Raw genomic sequence first — 8,803 nt, 5'->3', positions numbered from 1 at the left:
TTATGAGAGAATATCTCATTTTATTAAATTAAATATCTCAACAAAATCTCTCTTCAGTTCAAAAAGGGAAATTTTCAGTTCACTATTGATAAAAAATGAGTTAAATTAATTAACTCTTTTTTCTACTCAAATTGAATTAGTTAACTCCTTATTTTACTGAAATTAAATCTGTTAACTATTTTTAATTTAGAAATCTCCCTTCATGACTGAACTTCACCTTTAATGCTGACCGTTAATTGAAATCGATCTCAACCGTTGATGAATTCCAAGAAAGTCTATTTATGAGACCCTCATCTCTTCATTTTGAAAGGTTGAATGAGAATTTGCATCGAGTTGTTGCTGAAATTCATGCTCACATCTGCTCATATTCACATATGCAAAGATCAAGTTTGACCAAAAGTTGACCAGATTTAACCACGGTTGACTTGAGTTGACTAGTTTCAAGTTTTTTTTTGAAATAATTAAACGAAATTATTTAGTTAAATGGAGTACTTACTTCTAGTTAGTTCAACAAAGTTATTCAATTAAATGAGAAGCCATTCCTAATTAATTAAATGAAGTTATTTAATTAAATAAGAAAAGTGTCTCTAATTAATTAAAGATTATTTAATTAAATAGAAAAAGTAATTATTAGAGCATATCTCATTTTATTAGATTAAATATCTCAAGAAAATCTCTCTTCAGTTGAAAAAGGGAAATTTAAAGTTCACTATTGATAAAAAATGAGTTAAATCAATTAACTCCTTTTTCTACTCAAATTAAATCAGTTAACTCTTTATTTTACTCAAATTAAATCTGTTAACTCCCTTTAATTTGGAAATCTCCCTTTATGACTGAACTTCACCTTTAATCCTGACCGTTGATTGAAATCGATCTCAACCGTTGATGAATTCCAGGAAAGTCTATTTAATAGACCCACATCTCTTCATTTTGAAAGGTTGAATGAGAATTTGCATCGAGTTGTTGCTAAAATTCATACTCACATCTGCTCATATTCACATACGCAAAGATCAAGTTTGAGCAAAAGTTGATTACATTTAACCACGATTGACTTGAGTTGACTAGTTTCGAAAAGAACTTTGAAATAATTAAACGAAATTATTTAATTAAATGGAGTACTTACTTCTAATTAATTAAACAAAGTTATTTAATTAAATGAGAAGCCATTCCTAATTTATTAAATGAAGTTATTTAATTAAATTAGAAAAGTGTTTCTAATTAATTAAAGATTATTTAATTAAATAGAAAAACTAATTATGAGAGCATATATCATTTTATTAAATTAAATATTTCAACAAAATCTCTCTTCAGTTCAAAAGGGAAATTTCCAGTTCACTATTGATTAAAAATGAATTAAATCAGTTAACTCCTATTTCTACTCAAATTGAATCAATTAAATCTTTGTTTTACTCAAATTTAAATGTGTTAACTCCCTTTAATTTGGAAATCTCCCTTTATGACTGAACTTCACTTTTAATCCTGACCGTTCATTGAAATTGATCTCGATCGTTGACGAATTCTAAGAAAGTCTATTTAAGAGACCCTCATCTCTTCATTTTGAAAGGTTGAATGAGAATTTGCATCGAATTGTTGCTGGAATTCATACTCACATTTGCTCATATTCACATACGTAAAGATCAAGTTTGACCAAAAGTTGACCAGATTTAACCACAGTTGACTTGAGTTGAGTAGTTTCGATTTTTTTTTTGAAATAATTAAACGAAATTATTTAATTAAATGGAGTACTTACTTCTAATTAATTAAACAAAGTTATTTAATTAAATGAGAAGCCATTCCTAATTAATTAAATGAAGTTATTTAATTAAATAAGAAAAGTGTCTCTAATTAATTAAAGATTATTTAATTAAATAGAAAAAGTAATTATGAGAGCATATCTCATTTTATTAAATTAAATATCTTAACAAAATCTCTCTTCAGTTCAAAAAGGGAAATTTTCAGTTCATTATTGATAAAAAATGAGTTAAATCAGTTAACTCATTTATCTACTCAAATTGAATCAGTTAACTCTTTATTTTACTCAAATTAAATCTGTTAACTCCCTTTAATTTTGAAATCTCTCCTTTTATGACTGAACTTCACCTTTAATCCTGACTGTTGATTGAAATCGATCTCAACCGTTGATGAATTCCAGGAAAGTCTATTTAAGAGACCCTCATCTCTTCATTTTGAAAGGTTGAATGAGAATTTGCATCGAGTTGTTGCTGGAATTCATACTCACATTTGCTCATATTCACATACACAAAGATCAAGTTTGACCAAAAGTTGACAAGATTTAACCACGGTTGACTTGAGTTGACTAATTTCGAAATTTTTTTTGAAATCATTAAAATAAATTATTTAATTAAATGGAGTACTTACTTCTAATTAATTAATCAAAGTTATTTAATTAAATGAGAAGCCATTCCTAATTAATTAAATGAAGTTATTTAATTAAATAAGAAAAGTGTCTCTAATTAATTAAAGATTATTTAATTAAATAGAAAAAGTAATTATGAGAGCATATCTCATTTTATTAAATTAAATATCTCAACAAAATCTCTCTTCAGTTCAAAAAGAGAAATTTCTAGTTCACTATTGATATAAAATGAGTTAAATCAGTTAACTCTTTTTTCTACTCAAATTGAATCAGTTAACTCCTTATTTTACTCAAATTAAATCTGTTAACTCCGTTTAGTTTGGGAATCTCCCTTTATGACTGTACTTCACCTTTAATCCTAACCGTTGATTGAAATCGATCTCCACCATTGATGAATTTCAGAAAATTCTATTTAAGAGACCCTGATCTCTTCATTTTGAAAGGTTGGATGAGAATTTGTATCAAACTGTTGCGGGAATTCATACTCACATTTGCTCATATTCACATACGCAAAGATCAAGTTTGACCAAAAGTTGACCAGATTTAACCACGATTGACTTGAGTTGACTAGTTTCGAAACCAATTTTGAAATAATTAAATGAAATTATTTAATTAAATGGAGTACTTACTTCTAATTAATTAAACAAAGTTATTTATTTAAATGAGAAGCCATTCCTAATTAATTAAATGAAGTTATTTAATTAAATAAGAAAAGTGTCTCTAATTAATTAAAGATTATTTAATTAAATAGAAAAAGTAATTATGATTGCATATCTCATTTTATTAAATTAAATATCTCAACAAAATCTCTCTTCAGTTCAAAAAGGGAAATTTCCAGTTCACTATTGATAAAAAATGAGTTAAATGAGTTGACTCCTTTTTTTACTCAAATTGAATCAGATAACTCCTTATTTTACTCAAATTAAATCTATTAACTCCCTTTAATTTCGAAATCTCCCTTTATGACTGAACTTCACCTTTAATCCTGACCGTTGATTGAAATCGATCTCAACCGTTGATGAATTCCAGGAAAGTCTATTTAAGAGACCCTCATCTGTTCATTTTGAAAGGTTGAATGAGAATTTGCATCGAATTGTTGCTGGAATTCATACTCACATTTGCTCATATTCACATAGGCAAAGATCAAGTTTGACCAAAATTTGACCAAATTTAACCACAATTGACTTGAGTTGACTAGTTTCGTAAAGAATTTTGAAATAATTAAACAAAATTATTTATTTAAATGGAGTACTTACTACTAATTAATTAAACAAAGTTATTTAATTAAATGAAAAGCCATTCCTAATTAATTAAATGAAGTTATTTAATTAAATAAGAAAAGTGTCTCTAATTAATTAAAGATTTTTTAATTAAATAGAAAAAGTAATTATGAGAGCATATGTCATTTTATTAAATTAAATATTTCAACAAAATCTCTCTTCAGTTCAAAAAGGGAAATTTCCAGTTCACTATTGATAAAAAATTAGTTAAATTAGTTAACTTCTTTTTCTACTCAAATTGAATCAGTTAACTCCTTATTTCACTCAAATTAAATCTGTTAACTCCCTGTAATTTGAAAATCTCCCTTTATGACTGAACTTCACCTTTAATCCTGACTGTTGATTGAAATCGATCTTAACCGTTGATGAACTCCTGGAAAGTCTATTTAAGAGACCCTCATCTCTTCATTTTGAAAGGTTGAATGAGAATTTGCATCAAGTTGTTGCTGGAATTCATACTCACATTTGCTCATATTCACATACGCAAAGATCAAGTTTGACCAAAAGTTGACCAGATTTAACCACGATTGACTTGAGTTGACTAGTTTCGAAAAAAGTTTTAAAATAATTAAATGAAATTATTTAATTAAATGGAGTACTTACTTCTAATTAGTTAAACACAGTTATTTATTTAAATGAGAAGCCATTCCCAATTAATTAAATGAAGTTATTTAATTAAATAAGAAAAGTGTCTCTAATTAATTAAAGATTATTTAATTAAATAGAAAAAGTAATTATGAGAGCATATCTTATTTTATTAAATTAAATATCTCAAGAAAATCTCTCTTCAGTTGAAAAAGGGAAATTTCCAGTTCACTATTGATCAAAAATGATTTAAATCAGTTAACTCCTTTTTCTACTCAAATTGAATCAGTTAACTCCTTATTTTACTCAAATTAAATTTGTTAACTCCCTTTAATTTGGAAATCTCTCTTTATGACTAAACTTCACCTTTAATCCTGACCGTTGATTGAAATCAATCTCTACCGTTGATGAATTCTAGAAAAGTCAATTTAAGAGACCATCATCTCTTCATTTTGAAAGGTTGAATGAGAATTTGCATCGAGTTGTTGCTGGAATTCATACTCACATTTGCTCATATTCGCATACACAAAGATCAAGTTTGACCAAAAGTTGACCAGATTTAACCACGGTTGACTTGAGTTGAGTAGTTTCGAAAAAAATTTTGAAATAATTAAACGAAATTATTTAATTAATTGGAGTACTTACTTCTAATTATTTAAATAAAGTTATTTAATTAAATGAGAAGCCATTCCTAATTAATTAAATGAAGTTATTTAATTAAATAAGAAAAGTGTCTCTAATTAATTAAAGATTATTTAATTAAATAGAAAAAGTAATTATGAGAGCATATCTCATTTTATTAAATTAAATATCTCAACAAAATCTCTCTTCAGTTCAAAAAGGGAAATTTTCAGTTCACTATTGATAAAAAATGAGTTAAATCAGTTAACTCCTTTTTCTACTCAAATTGAATCAGTTAACTCCTTATTTTACTCAAATTAAATCTGTTAACTCGCTTTAATTTGGAAATCTCCCTTTATGATTGAACTTCACCTTTAATCCTGACCGTTGTGTGAGGCCTTGCCCCGACCCTTCGTAGCCTTAGTTGTTACTTCATCTTTTTGTTACTCACGACTCGAGATGTCGAGACATTATCAGATGCTTGGAACATATTATATTATTTCATGTTATGTGATGTTAATTTCATATATATTGATGTTTGTCATTTAATGTTTTATTTATATGTATGTTGATGAAATCGATAAATGTACGATTGATACTTTGATTTAAGAGATTTTTTTTAATGGTTAGGAATTAAGTAGGATGAAAGAAACCCTTATTAATGTATGTTTCAATTTATGTGAATTTCTGATACATATATATGTACATGTGATTTTCGGGACTACTGATGTGTGCAATGAGTGTGCAGATATTTTAGTCGAGGAAACCGACAGAGGAACATAACTGATCTCTATGTGCTAATTTTTGAAACCTTGTTGTTCATAATTCACGTATTGTACTATGAGATGTATGTATGTATCTTTCTGTGTTCAATAAATGTTAGTGTTCGTAACTATGTTCTTTTAGTGTCGCTTGACACTCGTAAATTGTTTATGTTCTTTAGTGTGCTGATTAGGGTTAGTTGTGCAACCTTTGGACCTAAGTTAGTTTAAGTTAGTGTCACTTTGCTAATTGGGTTCTTAATCGAGGTTAGTCATCCCTTAATCCAGATTAGTGCTTAATCCGCAATGTTAGAATAGTTAGAAGGTCCTATTTTATTTCTAGATTTTGTTTGGCTCTAAACTTTTTTCCTAAATCTTAAAACATGAAATTATTATACCCAAAGGGTATGGGTATGGGTTAGGGGTCTTTTCCAACCCCTACACCCCTTTTGTTGACTTTGGAGATCACTCAAAAAGTCTCTTTTTGCCTTTGTGCAAAAATTGACCATGGTACCTTGAGTTTCATTACCTCACCTCCACTTAGGGTTTAACCATAGTGTGGGTTGAGTAGGAGTTTCTACACTTGTTAGTGGTGGGGTGTAGTTATTGATCCCTTTGGTGATTGAGTTTTAGGCTTATTTAGAGGCCTTTGTTGGACTAGTTGAGGTGGTTACCCAATCTCTACATTTAGAGAGGAGTTCTTGAAGATTGAAGTAAGGAAAGGGAAGCTCTACTCAAACTTGTTTATTGCCATTACCTCTTTGTGAAGGTTGGAATTCTCATCTCCCTTGTTCAGATTTCATTCTTGTTTCATGCTTATGCTACCTTGTTGTTGTTTCAATGTTTGTATGTTTGTGGGTATGTTGGAAAGCTTTGAAAACCATGCTATTTTGGATGATTTCCTTTCATGTTTATGTTTGAAATTTTGAGATTTTTCTTGCATGGGTGTTTTGGTATTACTCACCCTTGGAGAGGGCATAAGTGACCAATTTTGGGAAAGGTCTGTTTAGTCGGACTCTAACCAGTGTAGAGTCTCTTCTTAGGATGAGAAGAGGGAGAAAGGGTAGGGTGTTATGGGTCCCTACCTGTCAGCACAAACCTTGTATGATTATGTTATGTTGAAATGGAAGAATGGAAGTTCTTGGTATATAGCCTCGATTGGGCATCTGTTTGGTGTTGTGCTTGACTTCTCCTGGTTGGAAGAATCCACCTTTCCTTAGTGTTGATTCATTGTGGATCATATAGTGATAACCTTGTGTGAATATGCATGGTTGAATTGTTCTTGGTCATGCTTGTTGTCACCTGATCAGAATTTCGTCCCATCCTTGGCTTTAGAAATGTGTTGCAGAAATTGTGATGAATCCCTTGATGAGGGTCATGAAGAAAATTCAATTATATTGCTGAAATTTGGGATTGTTATCCTATGTAAATTTGGTATTTCAAACTTTGTTGGATCAACAACGAAGCCAAGTTTTCTTTTTGATTCTTTCCCGGCTGAGCCCTTGAATCAAGTTTGCCAATAAAATTGGTGATTGAGTAAATTTGCTTGTCATGTGATTTAATTGTAAATTTTAATTTGGATGGATGCACATCAAAATAGGATGGAAATGGTGTTGATTTAATTAGGCAAACTTCAAGTTTACTTCTATGTTGGAAATAGAAATTATATCATGGGTGTAAATTCAGTTTGATTGAGCAAAATTTTTTAAGTTTTTCTTATATGTTAAATATGAAAAAAAAAAAAAAAACTATGTCGAGGAAAGAAGAATAATTATGGTTTATAGTTCAATTCGAGTTGGTTGAGAAATCAATAAATCTTGTATTATTGGGTCACAATGTTTAACCCTATGTTTTAAATGTATCAAATATATATACCTTGGAGAAAAAAAAAATGTATTCAATGCCTTGTAATTCTATACTTAGAATATTTTCAAAAAAAAAAGTGTCTCAAGAGAGCAAATACTGTCTGTCTTTTGTATGAGGGAAATAATTAATTCCCCTTTGGTAATAGAGAATCTTATTCTCCTAAATATTCTTGTTTGAATAATATAGATAAATTCACAAATGGATAAATAGATATATTCAATCAAAACAAAACATATAATATTTTAAACTAACAAATATCCTAAAATATCTAAAAGACTTACCTAATTATCTTTTACCATAACTCCTAGATCAACGCATAGTTGGGGCTTGCTTATTGTTTGGCATTTGTTGCCATCCAAGTGGACTGATGTGACAACCACTTGTGAAGGCATTTTTTTTTTTTAAAGGCATTTAAGCCCATGTATCATACGTATGTCTTGGACAAAGCAAAATTCACCACCTTCTCTTTTGCCTTAAATGCAGGCCTACACAATCTTGGGGGGGGGGGACGATGCATGTAGGGCCCACGTGGGCTACCTAGGATAGCGCCTAGGCTACTGTGGGCAGGTGGGGGCCATTTTGTTTGGAGTCAGTATTTAAGTGGGGTCGGTTAGAAACTTTAGGGAATAGGGTAGTATGTGTAGTTTAGTTTTATTTATTATTTATTTTTGTTTTGTTTAGTTGTTATGTATGCATGTTTGTTTTTATTGTAAAAGGTATGGATAGAAATTTAGTTTGTTTTAAATGTAATTTTGTTTTGTATGTTTTAGAATTTAATTTTAGTTAGTAAGTGGTTATTAAAAGTTTGTTATAAATTTTGTTAATTGTTTAAAGTTAATTAGCATTAAATTTAGTTAAGTTTAGAGTTATGTTAATTTATGTAATGTTAGTTTAATTTAATATTAAGTTTTTTTAATTGTAGTGTTAAGTTGTTCTATATAGTATTAGATGTTAGTATTAGTGTTATAGTTATATTATGTTAGTTAGTTTTTATATTGTGTTTTGATTTTATTAATGGTATTGTTAGTTGAAGGTTAGTTTACTTTAGTAATTAGTTTAATTTGTCAAAGTTATAAGTTAATTATTAATTTAGTTGCTAGCATGTTTTAGTTAATTAGTTTTATTTTTATTTAAGTTAAATTTGTTTAGAGTTTAGAGATGTTAGTATTAAATAGAATCTTGTTAATTTGGTTTCAATAAATTGATTTATTAAATTAACTTAGTTTAAAGATAGTTAGTATTAGATGTAATATTAATGGGTTTAATTAAAGATGGTTAGTCCCATGTATCATATTTTAGTAGACTAATTAACA

This window comes from Cupressus sempervirens, chromosome 6 (genome assembly GCF_028749045.1).
Source record: "Cupressus sempervirens isolate cs-2001-9-10 chromosome 6, ASM2874904v1, whole genome shotgun sequence".
In the NCBI taxonomy this organism is placed as follows: domain Eukaryota; kingdom Viridiplantae; phylum Streptophyta; class Pinopsida; order Cupressales; family Cupressaceae; genus Cupressus; species Cupressus sempervirens.
The sequence above is the reverse complement of the archived record's forward strand: the minus strand, read 5'-3'. Positions refer to the sequence as shown.